The sequence below is a fragment of the Montipora capricornis genome, chromosome 1, assembly GCF_036669925.1.
Source record: "Montipora capricornis isolate CH-2021 chromosome 1, ASM3666992v2, whole genome shotgun sequence".
Lineage (NCBI taxonomy): Eukaryota > Metazoa > Cnidaria > Anthozoa > Scleractinia > Acroporidae > Montipora > Montipora capricornis.
This window is the reverse complement of record NC_090883.1, coordinates 2,413,628-2,433,627: the sequence shown is the minus strand read 5'-3', so window position 1 is coordinate 2,433,627 and position 20,000 is coordinate 2,413,628. Positions and strand designations below refer to the sequence as shown.

The window sequence follows — 20,000 nt, the reverse complement described above, 5'->3', positions numbered from 1 at the left end:
AAATTTTCTGTAGACTTAACAAAGGGAAAAGGAAAACAAATGGAAAACAAATTGCGTAAAGTATACAATTTGTCTCACGATCGAGGCCTGGGTTTAAAATAAATTTTCAAAAGGCACAGGGTGCAACTTCATACTCGTGACGTCATGTCAGCTCGCCTATATTTGATCACTTTATTGTCACTGTCGCCGGCTTACCGTTTTTCGTTGCGAAAGTTTCGCGGTGGAAACGGCAAAACACACGTTTGCCAAACCTTAAGATCGAAACACGCACATAGCCTGACACACCTTATAGAACGAGTGGGAAATTTATCGACGTGTTCCACGTCCTCTGCGATATATTTTTCGATAGTGTTTACGTGCAATAAATGAAAAGGTTAAAAAATAATTATTTTGCGTGAGCAGGTGTGAAGGAAAAATACAAGAAAGATGTATTATGTTCGTCTGACGCTGCCATTTGTTAGATCACGTTTCAAATATCGAGTTAGGCAAGGATAAAAAGTAGCGATTGTGTTTTGGTCGTCGAGTTTGAAGATGCGCACACCGCACTAAATGCATATGCATGTTCGCACTTGCCAATTTTAAGTTGCAATTTTTCCAAGGAAAATGATGAGTTTTCAAGCTCCCGTTTCTTGTAACAATAATTAGCTAACGCTGTAACACCCACGTAGGGCATGTAATGGAAATAAAAAAAGGATAAAAAGTAGCGCTCAGGGAATTGTGAAACACCATGAAATTGAGATGATAGATCATTACCATATACCAAGTCACCTCAGGGAAGCACGTATGTGTCACCCAAAATTGTTCCTTTTTATAATTCCACAAATTATGATCGTTGCCATCGTACTTGCCAATTACTGAAATTTATTTTAACATCATGGGGCATCAGCCAATCAGAATGCCTCGTAGACCTCATGTGATCACAAAACGAGACAAGTTGCAAGAAACTTTGCTCAATAAAGACCCTGTGGAGCAACTTGACTCATCACGTGAGAACTCCCCCCACCCCCCCCCCCAAAAAAAAAAATAAAACTTGCAAGACAACTTGTGACAGAGCGATTTTTCAGTGTAACTGCGCCTTACTAGTCACTCGTATTGCAGATCAAACCAATTCAATTTTTTTACCGATTCATGAGACCATTTCTTCACAAATTGTTTCGGCAGAAGCACGTGACCTTGAAGCATGTAACTAACAACTCTTTTCCAAATTTTATGCCCAAATATGGACTAAAATAAGACCGAGGCTGCACACGCAGGAAAATGAGCGAGCTACGTTACATCCAAATAAGGAGACTTTTAAACTCAAAAAACCCCAGCTCTGAAGCTGCGGAGTTAAACGCTTCAAGGTCACGACTTTCTGGTTTCGGCAAAGCAGCAGAAAGGAAGGCGCTGGCCCGTACTGAACTTTCTGACTATTTTACGATTTAAGTTCTGCCGTTTTTCTTGTTTGTTGAGTTGTTTTCAGTAACTTCCCACATGTAGCGTAAATATCATCCAGATAGAGTTGCAACCTAAGAAAGGTCTTTTCTCGAGCTCCGTCCTTCTTATATGTCAAAATACAGGCGTGTTAGTTCTAATCCCTTTAATTTGCAAGAACTGAACGGCTGAAAAAATAATTCGATTCGAAGGTAAAACAAACTGCACAAGAAGATAAAATATGATTCAGGTTTGAATGTCAAGACTTGTGAGATCTCGAGGCACTGTAACCGTCCAATACACGTTAAAATAATGCTTGCATGTTCACGATTATCAGCTCAGCTGTTTAGAGTGGTTGTTTTCCATTTTATACGTTTTAAATATTCATAAGAACTGACGTCAGTCTTGGCATAAGTGCTGCTTACCCGCGGTTCATCCTTGCAAGAGAAAAGCGTTGATCCGGTTTTCTGATCATTTTGCTCAGTTTCACAAGTTCCAGAGTCCTGCTATTTTTGTAAAGACAAACCTTTTCAGCTTCTTTATCGATCTATCAGACATTGATTGTTGGCTAATCCGGACAGCGTGGGCTAGGTGTTGGTAGCTGATGCAGTAGAGCTTAAAGCATTGCATGCGTTTGAAAAGGCGAGTATATAGATGTATACCGTGCTTTGATCCGTGTTTAGCGCTGTCTTTTTGCTTGACTGTAGCAATGTCATTATCAGATTTATCACTTATTCTCACAAACGAATAGTTTGCCGTTAGCCTTGCAGCGGTGTGGTTTCTTAATATTCTCCTTACTTAATGCTCGAATTTGCTAGTCGTTTAATTTGCAGTTTTGTACAAAAGAGGTGAAGATGATAAGGCTATAAATCAACCTTTATGTAACATATAACGTGAGCGAGGTCATTGGTCTTTCAAACCTACTTCCTGAGTTTTTTTTCTCTTTCCTCTGCCGTCCTCTTTGTATATGACTTATATTTGCGATTTTTGAGATCTTTTCATTATTTTCCTGTCATATTCTCTTTCTTAACGGCAACAACATTTCAATAAACGTACGAAAAAAGAAAACAAAAAGGGACATTGAAAAAAATGAAAATGCAAGTGACATGTAAGACTAAGAACAAACGTCGTTAACATGGTCAGCTATTCTGACCAAAGTGATTTCCTTGTAAATCGGCCAGTCTAGATAATATTTTTTCAAGAGAACTTTTCTTTTTTTTGAAAAAGATATCAATAACCTCGACCCCTTGATATGTTAACTCAGTTCCGAGATGAAACTGACCATATGGGGCCCGTTTCTCGAAAGTCCCAAAACTTTACAGTTGTCACAATTCCGTTTGTATCTCAAGAACGGAGAAGATTTAAGTCGTCAAACTTCACAGTCCTTTTTCTTTTTGTTACCTTAAAAACATGTTAAAAGATTGGCTTTCCAAAACAAGCGGTTGGCAGTTTCACAAATGACTTTTTGCGCCCGAAAAGTTGTTGGGACTTTCAAGAAACGGGCCCCATGTCGGAGTCAGGCAGATCAAAACGCTTCCTTTTAATAGTTGCGTTGTGTGGTAGACTGTTTCCCGCAAAAACGCCAGCATTTGCTGTGTTAGCGCCAACAGCACGGCGGAACATCCGTACGTTACTTAGCTGAGGCCAGCGGGTCAAAGTAATGGACCAGGTCCCACCAGTCTGGTGTACTTATTAAGTAGCAGCATCCGAACTTAAAGTCAGTGGGACATATTAGGTTTGTACAAATGTTCTACGATGACTTGCTCAATGTTTGTAATCTGCGATCACGCGTCTGCTTGGTATTTCAAAAGAAGACTATGACTCTGAGAAACTACAAAGAGGAAGATATGATCGCCGGTTGGAGAGTTCGGTTTTTTTCTTGCAATAAATACTGCATATCAAGATGACACATGTTCTTTTATATGCTAGTTAAAACAAAAACAATCCAAGTCAAATACCAATCCAAAACACATAGGCTGCGCTACCTGCAAATAGCCAGGCTAATTAGAAGGCTGAGAAGAGATACCACCTACATGCTACAAAGAGAAGATAATGCGAATAGGGGAAGATGGAGGAGATATTCAGATTCTATTCATCTCATCTATTAAGATCTATTAACGTATGTATTTCAGCCTAACTGCCTCCCCTTCCAGTAGTAAATATTAACGAATAGTTGCCATTTTCATAATCTATATGCAGTAATTAAAGCGACAAGCATACATCGGACAGGATGACAAAAAAACAGCTGGGATCAGTAATAAAGTTATTAACATCTTGACTTTTTGTATCATGAAAAAATGTCCGTGGTAAAGTTAAAAGAATGCACTCAATTTGTGATTCGTAAGGAGGAAACGTTCTGCCTTGCCATTGCTAAAGGAAAGAAGGCCATTTTCTAAAATTACAAATCTGTACTCGTGTGCAAACACATGAAAACACTTGAGACATTTTAAAACACATTTTATGACAGTTGATTAAGATCGGCTTTGCTATTGGGTCGTGAAATTGCCCCTCTTCTTTACTTAATTATGAAAAAATGAAATGTCGACAATTTCTTGACAAAAAAGTATTCTCCCAATTTTGGATTTTTTTGAAAACGTACGCTATTTTGTTTTCCTCGGCTTGCTTAACGGTTAAAAAAATATTCGGTACAAGAAATTAGTTTCTTAATTCTTTTGTTTTGCTAAGCCACAATACGATTGCAGGAGGAAGGAAAGAAACTCCAAAAGAATAATTTACCATCATTTAATATACGTTCATTTATAAGGCAAACATTTTTTTGTGGATGTTTACCGAGAATGTGTTTGATTTTTTCCAAACTTTGAAATTTGTGCACACTGGCCAGGCTTTAACAAAAAACGCTACTGTTTTCTGCTATTGTTAAAAACTGCACCGATAGTTCAATTTTTAAAAGACTGCTGAGCCTTTTCAGTCAGTTTCAAACTTGAAATTAGTTCCCATTCAAAAGAACACAACGGACACATCTGTTTTACAATTGTCCTTTTATGGAGATATTCCCACGAGGTTTCACTACTCAAATCTTTGTTTGCGAAAGAGGAGACTTGGCTTAAGTCAATGAATCAGATACTATTTATCTCGATTTTGTAGTGCGTAAGTTTAAATCTGAACGGTGCAGGCAACAGAATTTCGTTGCGAAAAAGAGGAATAGTGCTCGAACACAATTTACAGCAACAGTCAAGTAATTTTGTGATCGCACGGGATGGTAAAGTGAGAAACCTCTCTCTTCGATGCACAACAGGACTACGATGTCATATGGCGCTAAATTTTGCAGGATTATGGTGCTCGTCTCACCGGATTTTCATCGATTATCAGAAACCAATGTTGCCTTTACACATCAAACCCAGGAAGACGGCAAATGAAAGGGTTCGGGGTGTCTCAATTGGAAAATACCCGGATCATATTACCTGGATTTCAAACAAAACAAGAACTCTTCCACTAAGAAATCGATAATTTTATTTCGGAAATGGAAACTCGTTGAAATATGGATTTCAGTTGACAAACTCCGTGAGGAAATATTTCCACGTTTCAAATATCGCGTTAGGCAAGGATAAAAAGTAGCGATTTTGTTTTGGTCGTCGAGTTTGAAGATGCACACACAGCGCTAAATCCATATGCATGTTCGCACTTGCCAATTTTAAGTTGCAGTTTTTCCAAGGAAAATGATGAGTTTTCAAGCTCCCGTTTCTTGTAACAATAATTAGCTAACGCTGTAACTCCCACGTACGGCATATAATGGAAATAAAAATGGATACCAAGTAGCGCTCGGGGATTTGTGAAACACCATGAAATTTAGATTATATATCATCACCATATACCAAGTCACCTCAGGGAAGCACGTATGTGTCACCCAAAATTGTTCCTTTGTATAATTCCACAAATTATGATCGTTGCCACCGTACTTGCCAGTTACTGAAATTTATTTTAACTTCATGGGGCATCAGCCAATCAGAATGCCTCCTAGACCTCATGTGATCATAGAAAACGAGACAAGTTGTGGAGCAACTTCACTCATCACGTGAGAACTCCCCCCCCCCCCACCCAAAAAAAAAAAAAAAAATTGAGAGACAACTTGTGACAGAGCGATTTTTCATTGTAACTGCGCCTTACTAGTCACTCGAAATTTCGTTAGAAGCACATGACCTTGAAGCATGTAACTTGCAACTCTTTTCCAAATTTTATGCCCAAATATGGACTAAAATAAGATCGAGGCTGCGCACGCAGGAAAATGCGGGAGCTACGTTACATCGATCCAATTAAGGAGACTTTTAAAGTCAAAAACCCCCAGCTCTAAAGCAGAGTTAAACGCTTCAAGGTCATGACTTTCTGGTTTCGGCAAAGCAGCAGAAAGGAAGGCGCTGGCCCGTACTGAACTTTCTGACTATTTTACGATTTAAGTTCTGCCGTTTTTCTTGTTGGTTAAGTTGTTTTCAGTAACTTCCCACGTGTAGCGTAAATATCATCCACATAGAGTTGCAACCTAAGAAAGATCTTTTCTCGAGCTCCGTCCTTCTTATGTGTCACAATACAGGCGTGTTAGTTCCTTTTGCAAGAAATGACCGGCTGAACAAATAAGCAGATTCGAAGGTAAAACAAACTGCACAAGAAGATAAGATGTCACTGATGATTCAGGTTTGAATGTCAAGACTTGTGAGATCTTGAGGCACAGTAACCGTCCAATACACGTTAAAATAATGCTTGCATGTTCACGATTATCAGCTCAGCTGTTTTAGAGTGGTTGTTTTTCATTTTATACGTTTTAAATATTCATAAGAACTGACGTCAGTCTTGGCATAAGTGTAGCTTACCCGTGGTTCATCCTAGCAAGATAAAAGCGTTGATCCGTTTTCCTCAGTGATCATTTTGCTTTCACGAGTTCCAGAGTCCTGCTATTTTTGTAAAGAGAAGCGTTTTCAGTTTTTTTATCGATCTTTCAGACATTGATTGTTGGCTAATCCGGAGAGCGTGGGCTAGGTGTTGGTAGCTGATGCAGTAGAGCTTAAAGTATTGTATGCGTTTGGAAAGGCGAGTATATTAGATGTATACCGTGCTTTGATTCGTGTTTAGCGCTGTCTTTTTGCTTCACTGTAGCAATATCATTATCAGTTTTATCTGAAGACTCTTTCAAAACCTGCACACTTATTCTCGTAAACGAATAGTTTGCCGTTAGCCTTGCAGCGGTGTGGTTTCTTAATATTCTCCTTACTTAATGCTCGAATTTGCTAGTCGTTTAATTTGCAGTTTTGTACAAAAGAGGCGAAGATGATTAGGCTATAAATCAAACTTTATGTAACATACAACGTGAGCGAGGTCATTGGTCTTTCAAACCTACTTCCTGAGTTTTTTTTCTCTTTCCTCTGCCGTCCTCTTTGTATACGACTTGTATTTGCCATTTTTGAGATCTTTTCATTATTTTCCTGTCATATTCTCTTTCTTAACGGCGACAACATGTCAATAAACGTACGAAAAAAGTAAACAAAAAAGGAACATTAAATGAAAATGCAAGTGACATGTAAGACTAAATATAAACGTCGTTAACATGGTCAGCTGTTCTGACCAAAGTGATTTCCTTGTAAATCGGCCAGTCTAGATGATATTTTTTCAAGAGAACTTTTCTTTTTTTTGAAAAAGATATCAATAACCTCGACCCCTTGATATGTTAACTCAGTTCCGAGATAAAACTGACCGGTACCATATGGGGCCCGTTTCTCGAAAGTCCCGAAACTTTTCTTTTGTCAAAATTCCCGGTTTGTATCTCAAGAACGGAGAAGATTTAAGTCGTCAAACTTCACAGTCCTTTTTCTTTTTGTTACCTTAAAAACATGTTAAAAGATCGGCTTTCCAAAACAAGCGGTTGGCAGTTTCACAAATGGCTTTTCGCGCCCGAAAAGTTGTTGGGACTTTCGAGAAACGGGCCCCATGTCGGAGTCAGGCAGATCAAAACGCTTCCTTTAGTTGCGTTGTGTGGTAGACTGTTTCCCGCAAAAACGCCAGCATTTGTTGAGTTAGCGCCAACAGCACGGCGGAACATCCGTACGTTACTTAGCTGAGGCCAGCGGGTCAAATTAATGGACCAGGTCCCACCAGTCTGGTGTACTTAAGTAGTAGCATCCGAACTTGAAGTCAGTGGGACATATTAGGTTTGTACAAATGTTCTACGATGACTTGCTCAGTGTTTGTAATCTTCGATCACGCGTCTGCTTGGTATTTCAAGAGAAGACTATGACTCTGAGAAAATACAAAGAGGAAGATATGATCGCCGGTTGGAGAGTTCGGTTTTTTTCTTGCAATAAATACTGCATATCAAGATGACACATGTTCTTTTATATGCTAGTTAAAACAAAAACAATCAAAGTAAAATACCAATCCAAAACACATAGGCTGTGCTACCAGCAAATAGGCAGGCTAATTAGAAGGCTGAGAAGACATACCACCTACATGCTACAAAGAGAAGATAATGCGAATAGGGGAAGATGGAGGAGATATTCAGATTCTATTCATCTCATCTATTAAGATCTATTAACTTATGTATTTCAGCCTAACTGCCTCCCCTTCCAGTGGTAAATATTAACGAATAGTTGTCATTTTCATAAGGGACTGTGCAATAATTATCAGGAAGGGGGGTCCTAAAATGAGCTTCACCAAAGGAAAAATTAGATAGGTCCCCCCTCCAGCAGCGTCAAGATTAGCTCTGACCCCCCCTCACGTTCTCTCAAAATTATGATGTGAATAAAAAGTGACATTTCCTATTGGTGCCAAATCTAAAGCATCCAAATCAAGAAAAAAGAAGGAACAGAAGAAAAAAAGGGAGAAGAAGAGGATTGCTGCCTCAGAAAGCCGTAGGATCCGAACCTGTATAATTTTTCGGTCTTTGGGAGGTGAACCCATTGATGACAACTATGAAACAGAAGTATGTGGCATTCCTCAGCTAGAAACTGTAGACCTAGAAACCCTCTCGCTGTTTAAATCAAGAACAGACCTGGCATGTCTGCCGGACCTCTTAAATGCCAAATGTTTTATTGGCAAAGCTCACAACGTGGTTTGTGACTTCTGTGCATGAGCGATTGTTTCAATCTATCATAATTATGTTGACATTCTAAATAAGTTCAAGCATGTGTTTATGTTGATGCAATATTTAGACGTTATGGATAGTCAAAGGCGTGGCATCTGTCTATTTGGAAAATGTTTATTTATTCATTATCGAATTTGTGAAATTTAATTAAGACCCCCCCTCAACTTACTTGAGAAATCTAATGTAGAGCCCCCCCTCCTTTCCATTATTTTAACTTAAGGCCCCCCCCCCCCCCCCCTACCCCTCTCTGGTTTTAGGGCCCCCCTCCTGATAATTATTGCACAGTCCCTAATCTATATGCAGTAACTAAAGCGACAAGCATACATCGGACAAGATGACAAAAAAACAGCTGGGATCAGTAACAAAGTTATTAAAAGCTTGACTTTTTGTATCATGAAAAAATGACCGTGGTAAAGTTAAAAGAATGCACTCAATTTGTGGTTCGTAAGGAGGAAACGTTCTGCCTTGCCGTTTGCTAAAGGAAAGAAGACCATTTTCCAAAATTACAAATCTGTATTCGTGTGCAAACACATGAAAACACTTGAGACATTTTAAAACACATTTTATGACAGTTGATTAAGATCGGCTTTGCTATTGGGCCGTGAAATTGACCCTCTTCTTTACTTAATTATGAAAAAATGAAATTTCGACAATTTCTTGACAAAAAAGTATTCTCGCAATTTTGGATTTTTTTGAAAACGTGCGCTATTTTGTTTTCCTCGGCTTGCTTAACGGTTAAAAAAATATTCGGTACAAGAAATTAGTTTCTTAATTCTTTTGTTTTGCTAAGCCACAATACGATTGCAGGAGGAAGGAAAGAAACTCCAAAAGAATAATTTACATTCATTTAATATACGTTCTTTTATAAGGCAAACATTTTTTTGTGGATGTTTACCGAGAATGTGTTTGATTTTTTCCAAACTTTGAAATTAGTGCACACTGGCCAGGCTTTAACAAAGAACGCTACTGTAAATATAAAAAGCATTTTTCTGCATCAATAGTTCCGTTTTTAAAAGACTGCTGAGCCTTTTCAGTCAGTTTCAAACTTGAAATTAGTTTCCATTCAAAAGAACACAACGGACACATCTGTTTTACAATTGTCCTTTTCTGGAGATATTCCCACGAGGTTTCACTCCTCAAATCTTTGTTTACGAAAGAGGAGACTTGGCTTAAGTCAATGAATCAGATACTATTTATCTCGATTTTGTAGTGCGTAAGTTTAAATGTGAACGGTGCAGGCAACAGAATTTCGTTGCGAAAAAGAGGAATAGTGCTCGAACACAATTTACAGCAACAGTCAAGTAATTTTGTGATCGCACCGGATGGTAAAGTGAAAAACCTCTCTCTTCGATGCACAACAGGGCTACGATGTCACATGGCGCTAAATTTTGCAGGATTATGTTGCTCGTCTCACCGGATTTTCATCGATTATCAGAAACCAATGTTGCCTTTACACATCAAACCCAGGAAGACGGCAAATGAAAGGGTTCGGGGTGTCTCAATTGGAAAATACCCGGATCATATTACCTGGATTTCAAACAAAACAAGAACTCTTCCACTAAGAAATCGAAAATTTTATTTCGGAAATGGAAACTCGTTGAAATATGGATTTTAGTTGACAAACTCCTTGAGGAAATATTTCCACATTTTGTTTGATATATTAATCAAGGGAGTGTGAGTCCCCTATATTTGGCCCTGTCCTCATGAAAACTATTTGAAACCAATTTAAGTTGAGTGTCACGCTGCGTGGCTATTTCAAAGACCAAGCGTGAGGTCATGATGGCTGGATATTGGCCAAGTAACGAGGCCAATATCCAGCCATCTTGACACGAACAAGCTTGGTCAATAAAGGATTTATTGTATGGGATAAAACACCAAAAAATGATCTTTGATCTTGCGGAACCAAGCAAGAAGTCCCGAGTGGGCAAAATAGCTCCATCTTGCTCGCTCGGGTAACCAATCACAGCGCGGGATTTGGCTCATCTTGCCCGCTCACGGAGCTAATCATATAATAAGACACCTTATTGGTCAGTTAGTGAGAAATTTGTGGCCAGGTCAAAAGAATAGCGGTTTAGGCTCTTGAAACATACGCCAAACAGACTGAGGATGTCCAGTTTTATGTCAAACTTTTGACAGTATTTTTATTCAATGGAATTAGGACAACTATGAAGCCTGATTTTCACTAGCGACGCAAGCACAAAGCGCAAGCATAAAAGCGCTTAGTTATTTAACCGTGAAAACGGGGTTGACGCACGCATAAGCACAAAGCACAAGGGTCAATCTTTTTTCCTTTTCCTTGTGCTTGCGAAGCACAGCATAAGCACAAGGAAAGTCTGGCCAATCAAAGCACTCATTTCAGATCCCCGCGTCTGCGCATTTAAAAAAAATGGCGGATGCCGTTGATGATTTTTATGCTTACGGAATACACCGACGTTTTGTTTTCACTAGCATAAGCGTCGCTGCTGAAAACCAGGCTTTACAGCCGAAAGCAAACGTCAGGCCGCTTCTTGTCATAAAATATTTTACCACAATTGGTTGTAATGTTGCAGTCTGATTGGTTAATTAATTCGACGTTTTCTATAAGAGTCTAGACAACGCTGCTCGCGTCAACTTTCTCTTGTTGTAATAACCAATCAGAAAAACTCACTTTGGGGAATAGACCAATCAGATTGCTGGAAAGTTATAGACAACGCTTGCTCTTTCTTTGTTCAGTTCATGTTCTTGGTGACGCTCTGAAATAAACATTTTATTTGACGTTGAATATAGCGGTAAATTAACAAATCGAATGTGGTTCAGCGTTGTCTGTACTCTTATCGATAGCGATATTCGTCATCACAGTGGTTAATATGTTGTGCGCCTCGTGAGTCCACAACAAATTTTGACCACTATGATGACGAATATCGTTGTCGATAAGAGTACAGACAAGGCTGAACCACATTCGATTGTTTTTTTTTTACCACAATATTCAATATTCAGGGATGGTGCAGTGGTGAGAGCACTGGACTACCACCAATGTGGCTCGGGTTCGATTCCCAGACTCAGCGTCATATGTGGGTTGAGTTTGTTGGTTCTCTTCTCCGCACCGATAGGTTTTCTCCGGGTTCTCCTAAAAACTAACTATTTGACTTGATTTTCATTAATTGTTGATTTCATCGTACAGTGTCCCCAATTAGTACTCCAGCGCTAGAACGACTAGGCACTCAAATAAAGTTTATTTCCATTCCTTTTATTCAACGCTTAAGAAAATGTTTATTTCAGAGCGAGAGCAAGATCATAACTCAAAGAAAGAGCAAGCGTTGTCTATAACATTCTCGCAACATGATTGGTTTATTTTCCAAAATGAGCGTTCCTGATTGGCGTGACACATTGACGCGAGCTTGACGCTTGACGCGTTGTCTAGACTCTTATCGACAACGACAAATTAGCCAATCAGATTGCGACATTACAAGTAATTGTGGTGAAAAGTGGTTCAGCGTTGTCTGCGCCTCGTGAGTCCACAACAGTTTGGCCATCACTGTGATGACGAATATCGTTGTTGATAAGAGTAGAGATTACGCTGAACCACATGCGATTTGTTCATTCTCGGCGGTCTAAATGAATTTTGAAAGCATTTGATGACTTTTTTTTATGGCCGGCAGGTCACTTGAAGATTGACGAACTTCCATTTTTGTTGATCCAAAAAATTATCGACTCAGAGCAGTCAGTATTTAAAGAGAGATATATTGAGACGTTATAATGGCTTCTTCATCAGTCGAATGTTTGAGTTAAATATCGGTCAGGTGATCGTAAACCAAATGGCCATTTCAGGAGGCAGATCCAGGCCCTATTTATAGCTTGAGCCAGTAAAAGTAGCATATCATGCCTATTTTTTGCCCAAATTACGCTACAAATTATGCACGTTTTTCCCTTTGCAAATTAAAATAAGCAAAGTAAGCCCAAAAATGTATCGTATTCTTTAATGGAAACACTTTATGATGGCAATCATGTATCTCTATGTGTCTGGGACAATGTGCACATATTTTAACAACGATTTTCATGGAAAACACAACTACGGTAACCTAATACTATACTTTAAAAAAATAACTGTGCGCACTTATACGATATATATGCATGTGTCTTTATGTCTGATACACACCGTTATTTTCATGAAGTTTATCAGCGATTATTGTACTGTATCATCACGCTAACTTGCAAGTGATCTGCGAATGCGGGTAAGACATTGACCGGAAATGGTCTCAGACTTATCAATATATAGCGATTATAGTAGCAGTGCTACTTTTCAAAAATCAGCAAAAAATGTGCTAGTTTCCTCAAATTATGCCAAAAATTACAATCTATAAAGGTCTACCACGCCCCCATCCTGTTAGACATCGGACGTATTGATAACGTCGATATAGTTAACGTCATAGATACTGCGACGTACGGGGTTTTATTCACGAGTTGTTTGTGTCAAAAACCTCATCGAGCGGGGTACGAGTGAGTGAGGGTCTTTGACACAAACGACAAGCTGTTTATTACACATAAGACGAGAATTTTCATTGAAATAGTTTTCTGCACGCAAATTAGAAATAAAAACTCACTAACAATAAAACCAAATGCATATTTAACAGCAACGGAAAAATTCACTTACAATTTTTTTTTTAAATCTAAGTACGATATCAATAAATAGGTCTCATTTGGTCACTGTGTGGTTCAATAACAAAGTACGATTTGCACGAGATGCACGAGTGGCTTGGAAAGGCCTTTACGCTATCGTTGATTCTTTATACTTCAACACGTGAAAGAGCTGTATGCCATTCTCATTCTTTGTATAGGCTTTTTTCACATGTGAAAATAAAGCATATAGATTACGTGACCTTGTGCGGCCTGGGGTCTCTATACATGTGTCCGTCGTTCGCTGTGATTTGTTTTCTTAAAGCAAATGTTCTTTTTAGTGCAAAACATTTTCATTGTTCCTGCCATGCAACATGACTGCCGTGCAAAACCTCTATACCGGGAGAATTATGAAATTAACCCGCTAACGTGTTACCGAGTCACGGGAAGCTTTTGCACTACTCGACTTATACAAGGCAAGTTACCCTTCTCGCAACAACGTCTTAACCAGTTTTATCCACCTTTCGGATAAATATCCCCTTCTTTCTCATTAAAAACAAGCATTAGAAATAAACATGCAGAAGCTTTTCGTTTGCGCGCAAAATTCATTTTACCGGTCTGGCTAAATCGACTTATACAAGGCAAGTTACCCTTCTCGCAACAACGTTTTAACCAGTTTTATCCACCTTTCGGATAAATATCCCCTTCTTTCTCATTAAAAACAAGCATTAGAAATAAACATGCAGAAGATTTTCGTTTGCGCGCAAAATTCATTTTACCGGTCTGGCTAAATCGACTTATACAAGGCAAGTTACCCTTCTCGCAACAACGTTTTAACCAGTTTTATCCACCTTTCGGATAAATATCCCCTTCTTTCTCATTAAAAACAAGCATTAGAAATAAACATGCAGAAGCTTTTCGTTTGCGCGCAAAATTCATTTTACCGGTCTGGCTAGCTGAATATACCGGCGGGCTAGTCGCCATATTTCCACTTAAAAAGGGTTTTGCTAGAGTGAAGGGGGTAGTTTTTAAAGAAACTGTGGCGCTGCGTCGGTGGGGAAGTAGTAAAAAACACGTGGCTATCTGCGGCTATTCCCTACATCTAGGTACGACGGAAAGTCGCAAGAATCTGGAACAAAATTCATCTTCCAAATCGGCACCCTTAATCCTCACGGTATTAACGAACGCTTTTCATTTAACTAATATATTCCTATTTTTCACGTTGCCATGTTACCACCAATAGCGTAGCTCCTACTCTACTATAAAAACTACACGTAAGCCGCAATTCCTCGATTCGCTTTGACGAAGGGCTAACGCTCGAAACGTCAACTTTTAGAATGATCCCTGTACGGTGGCCAATTTACTTTATCAACTCCGTTGATAAAACCAAATTTTTGCTAGAGTGGTTCCCAGGCTCTCACTTTTGTTTGCCTGTGAAACTGTGGGCTGAGTTTCAGTCGATCTCAATCTGACTCCGAGGGTTTTTCTCCGGGTATTCCGGTTTTCCTCCCTCCTCAAAATCGACTCCCGGCCTATTCCATCAGGCTGTGGTGCTGTGCTCCGAGGTCATACATGGGTCGTGTTCAGGGGCCCAGCGCCTAGCCGGCAGCACAGCTCCTTCGGTCCGACCTCGTTGAGCTGTGCCCTTAGTAATTCAGTCTCCGACTGCGAGAAAGGGCAATTAGCAGGTCAGGTCAGATATTAAACTCTTGACAAAACTCTCGTTAACTCTCGCTCTCGTTTGGCCAATTTTCGATCACTCTCATCGACTCTCCTGAGCTATGAACTTTTCAACTCTCGTCCACTAGCTCTGATCAAACCTTGCTTTCGTTCGCCCAGGTCGTAAGAGTGAGCGTACTTATTCGTTTTGCTATGTTAAAATTGTACCTTTCAAATTGATTTCAAAAACGACTTGAGTAAGGACAGCACTTGCCTGGCCAAAAGAAATGACTGTGGCATTTATTGGTTTCCTCGACAAACCCTTGTATCCGAGCATGTTTACGCCGCCGTCCTGCACTACGCAAAGCACTCACAAGTACAGAAAATTCATCGTCATCTTGTCCTTAAGGCAAATGCCGGAATAAAACCGAAAAATCGTGGAACCGCCAAAAAACTGGTATTTATGGCCACATTTCAACATCTCGCGTTCCAAACTTTCCGAAAACCTCTTTCAGTCGCCATGCCAACGCATCTGACGCATGCGCAGATACAATAGGTCACCTTCGCTAATAATATTCTGTTTTCAGGATATGCGTTCTTTTGTGAATTGATATTCCGTGTATTCTGCTATTTCTAACCCGGAAGGAGAATAGCCAGGCAAATGCTGCAAGGCTCTCGAATCATTTTCTCGGTTTCTAAACGGTGATATAGAGGGGGCGATAAATAGACCGGGGTGCAGTAGCCGATCATCGTTTTCAAAATTTCAGTTCCTAAAAATATCAAGGATACGAAACAAGCAAAAGGACTCTTAAATGATTCCCATTGGAAGTTTATTTGAGCTCTGTAAAAGGGGAGATGAACATATTTTTTTCACGAGAACGAAAATTTACAAATATCTTTGCAAGGATCGAGCTGAATAAGTTTAGACATTCCGAAAACTGAACTGAGTGAAATTCAAAGAGTCGTGACGGACGCCCAAAGTGCTTTAGTAGCTGAAGTTCTTGATAGCTTTTTATTGAGGTATAGAGGCAGCTGCAGGTCTTTGTAATTGGCCGTTTCATTTCAATATAAATGGTCTGTATTCCCTGTTTGTTTCAATTATTTTTTGGCTTGGCATAAAGACATCAACTGTTCGTTTCATTTTTCCCATCCACTATTTCGTCGCTGCATCCCAACTTTCCGGCTTAATTGGTAAGTGCATTGTAAATACTAAAGGTGATTCCCTTGGAAAAGAAAACTTTCAAATGTCTTCAATTATGCTGACGCAAGAAATCGTAAGTGATCGCCGGGAAAGTATTGCACTTTATAAGTGTTAGTACGTTAAATATTGCGATAAATATATTCTTTTTGCTGTAGACTTGATTTCTCATGATTTCTCGTCTGAGCTCACTCGCTATTCTGTTTCAAATGCGTCACTGCCTCAAATCTTTCATCGTAGCAGAAACAGACAAAAAAGGTCTTCGAGCAATATTCACCTAAACAATTACAAAGCTTAAAATAACTCTACTGAACGGTGTATTCTTGACATCTATTCGCTTGAAACGTTCGTTCTGCGCTGTTTTTCACTGAACGATCGGTTTTAAGCCTACGAGCAAAATATAAGCTCTCCGCATAAGAGAAATGTCATCCAAACTTTTACTTATATTGAATGATATTTTGTTCTGAAAAAAGGAGGTCAAGCACTGTTAACGTCAAATGAACACGAATTTAAAGACGTAGGGAAAAAAACATAATCGAAGAATATATTTTTAAATATCTTTGAGGTTCACGCCTTTATGATAGTATGTTTCATTATTTTATAATATCAGTTTTGCACATGTCAGTTACTGACGATCAAATCATTGCGTTCAGCGGATAATTCGACCGTTTTATTTTTCGGCTCGGTGCTACAGAATATCAACTGTACCATAGAAGTTCTTGCCCCAATGGCAGTGCCAACTGCCTTTTCTCCATGGTCGTAATATGTACTGAACGGTCTCTTTTCAAAATTCAGGAAATGCTTGTTTTCTTTTGTCAGTATATATTCTTTACAGGGCTAAAAAAAATAGAAAAATAAAACCACTTATAATAAATAACAAGAATAAATCTAAGGACAGAAGCTTTTCACGGCACACCTTTTATGTTTTCAGAAATTTATCATATAGATGCCATTAATCAAATAATTGGCCCCCTTTACAGTAAAATCAGAGGCGTAAATTAGAAAGGCGTTTATTGCAGTTTCGCAAAGAGCAAAGGGATTTTTAAAAAGCTATGACGGCTACAGCAATGTCAACGCCACGAAGAAAGAATATTTAACAATTATTCCATTCGCGCTTGTTGGATACGACATGGTAAATAGCCAACGAGGCGCATAGCGTCGAGTTGGCTATAACCAGTCTCATATCCAACAAGCACGAATGGAATAAATGTTTTATTTAATTCCTTAAACTCCAAAAGTTTGGGCGTTCGAAGTACAAGCGAAAAAAGTGAGAAATCCGAGCAAAATCGAAAAACACTTGATGAAGATGCAATGTTGTGAAATACCTGGTTGTTAGACAGACTCAGGCTCATCACAAAAACACTTTTTACCTTTTTTGCTTGCGTACTTCTAAACGTCCGACTCGGAATTGATGCAAACGTTCCGCAAAAAAGTTGTTGTTTTTTTTTGCTTTATTCAGAGAGAAATTTCGCTTTCCGGCGAAAAAAATTTTAGCTTAGCAACACTCAGCGCAATAATTTGCCATATGAGGTCAGACTAAGATATATTAGTTGATAACCGAGATTGAGTAAACCAACCAGAGCACGAGAAATGCATTAACCGAGGTTGAAAATTTAATAATTAACAATTGTGCGCGCTGGAAATGACGTGATAGATAACATACGCCGGTTTGGTTATAATCATTTTGTATCCAGCAAGCCCGAGTAGAATAATTTCTGCCTGGGACAATTCCTGTCCAAAACGCCTTTTGTCGGCCATTTTTTCTCAGAGCTGCAAAAATGTTTCAGCTCGCTTTATTGCTGACACGTTCCTTGACCATATTGGGTACAGCAGGTATATGAACTGATAGCCTGTAAGCGTAGTTCAATTTTTAAAACTCTAACAGCTTGAAATGAACAAATCGTGAGCAACTCGGACCCAATTTACCAAGGAGAAAAAACTCTTTATTTTTTTCTGTTGTCCCGAAGGTCTATCATTTTTGTGGGTACTTTTTCATCACAAAATATCTTTAAATAGCCATTTTATGGCTATTTAAAGCGGTCATAACATATAAAGACAAATATGACCTTTCCTTTTAAAGTGGTAGAAAGACTAAGCTCAGTGCTTTTAAAACATCCATTATGAGCCAATTTAGCATTCGCTACAAAACTGATTTATTCTGTATTGGCCAGCTGTGTCGGTTCATTTTGTACACTTACGAGGTCGCCGATGGTATCATTGTCAAGGCTTGCATGAAGATCCTCAAGATGTTAGGAATTTCCTGGGGTTTTAATTCCTCTCTATTTCCTTAAGGAGTGGCCTCTTGGCACTCACTCTCAACACACCCCTTTACTTTCTCTCTCTAAATTTAAAACGCAGCTCGTCGTCTCTGTAATCATTATGTAGGGGTAATATTAAACGAGTGGTACCATCAAAGCTCTAAGCCACCATTCGTTTGTACCTGTGCAACGTTTAGTACGAAGGTAGACCAGTGCAAAAGGGACATTGAAACAGGCGGTGGCCCGTTGTGGTTGGATTTCAGTATTGTTTTTCTGGGTAAAAATTGTATCACGCTCTGCAAACTTAAAGAAATTAAATGATTCGGTGGCTAATGTTCATTAGAGACAACTCTGTTGGTTTATTGGTCAATCTATCATCTGCTATTGGAAAATAGTTGATCTAAGTTTAGTATGCCTGCAATTAAGGCCTTGTGTGAGTGCTTATCTATTCAATTTTTCATTTTTGTGTCTGTAATTTAAAAATATGAATTTATTTCTTTCTTAGAATCAAAGACCTAAGTGAGTTAAACGTACCTTTCGCTGATTATCTCGGTGCATCATCAAAGGACAACTCGCCAAGCAAAGAATTTGTGAAAGGTAAGTTCTTCCCTGTGGCATTTAAGTTGTTTTTGCGAATGAAGAATTCTTTGACAATTGAAGGACGATGAACATATTGCAGTAAAAATGCACGGTTTTACATTTATTCGTTTCATCCCAGTCAAGAATACCTTGGCAAGCTTAAATTTCTGAAACTTGCTCCAAATGATTGAATAGTTTTGGCCGGCATTAGAGAAATTTATAAGTACTCAGACAAGATATAAAAAAAAACCGACCGCCAATGAACAAATGCGACCTATTCAGTGTGGATTTTGCGATTCTTTGTCCCTTTTGTGGGTTATTTTAAGCTCTGGTGAATGTCGTCCGCTTGATTTTCTCTTCTTTTCGATGATACCCATACTTAGCAATTATTACTACTAGTGACAGTTTTCATTACATCTGCCCCCGCCTGGAATAATATGCATGAATATGGATGGCAGTTGAGGTGTTTTCCAATTAATATGTTCTGCAGCAAATTGTGATGTCTTCATAGTATGAAACATGTATAATTAGGTAGGTAAATGAAAGTGAAAGTTGGCATTAACAAGCGGCATTCATTTTCAATTTCCATCAACGCTTTTTTGATAGTTATTACGCTATCAATTAAAAAAACAATTTGTACACAATTAAGGAAACTGCCTTGAAAATATGATAGTAAAACAGGAACAGGAACATTAACTAGAAGGCAACATTTCGTCGTTATATAACTCTGATCCACCTGGTTCTTTCTGCGGGACCTTGAAATACCATAAAATAGGAACAAAACTCGGTTATTATACAGCTGTATTCGGATCGCTGATAATTGTTTTCTGTGAATAACTGTTGGGCTAAATTGCGGAATATGCCCCAACACTAGCTATTCTGCGTAGCTGTTACAAATGGCTACGCAGAAATGCGTTCGAGTTATCAATATTCACACATGGCTAGGAGGTTTTATAGTTAAATTTGAGTATTATTTGGTTAAGAAATCTCCCTTGAGACATGTGAGACAAAGTCTCGCAGCCATTCCTAGCTGAATACTGATAAAACGAACTCGGCCTATTGCTTTCGTATCTCTACAGTTGTTATATTAGACCTAGGCACTGATTTGGAACTTTTTAGCTTTCAGGTATTGTAGTGCTTATCAGTAGTTATTACGGTTCAAGTAACTTCGCTGAATTAAGAATAAGATATATATAGATTTAGCCTAGCCCAA

General features: G+C 38.9%; 1 protein-coding gene and 1 long non-coding RNA gene across 11 annotated transcripts in view; one reads left to right on the top strand and one right to left on the bottom strand.

The window, feature by feature from the left end:
• Positions 1-20,000, top strand: part of LOC138018026 (D(1) dopamine receptor-like) — a 107,956-nt gene that overhangs the window by 45,081 nt on the left and 42,875 nt on the right. For 9 of the 10 annotated variants that reach the window (XM_068866455.1, XM_068865089.1, XM_068869967.1 and 6 more), the window contains one exon: positions 18,714-18,805. The gene's annotated coding sequence lies outside the window, so the exon portion shown is untranslated. Of the gene's footprint in view, positions 1-6,173; positions 6,454-18,713; positions 18,806-20,000 lie in introns of those variants that run through there. The other variant, XM_068870474.1, reaches the window with a different exon arrangement.
• The window catches only part of LOC138029763 (uncharacterized), a 43,646-nt gene continuing 30,105 nt past the window's right edge, over positions 6,460-20,000 (bottom strand). Inside the window, exon 3 of the long non-coding RNA XR_011128025.1 lies at positions 6,460-7,656. This is a non-coding gene — a long non-coding RNA (uncharacterized lncRNA). The remainder of the gene's footprint in view (positions 7,657-20,000) is intronic.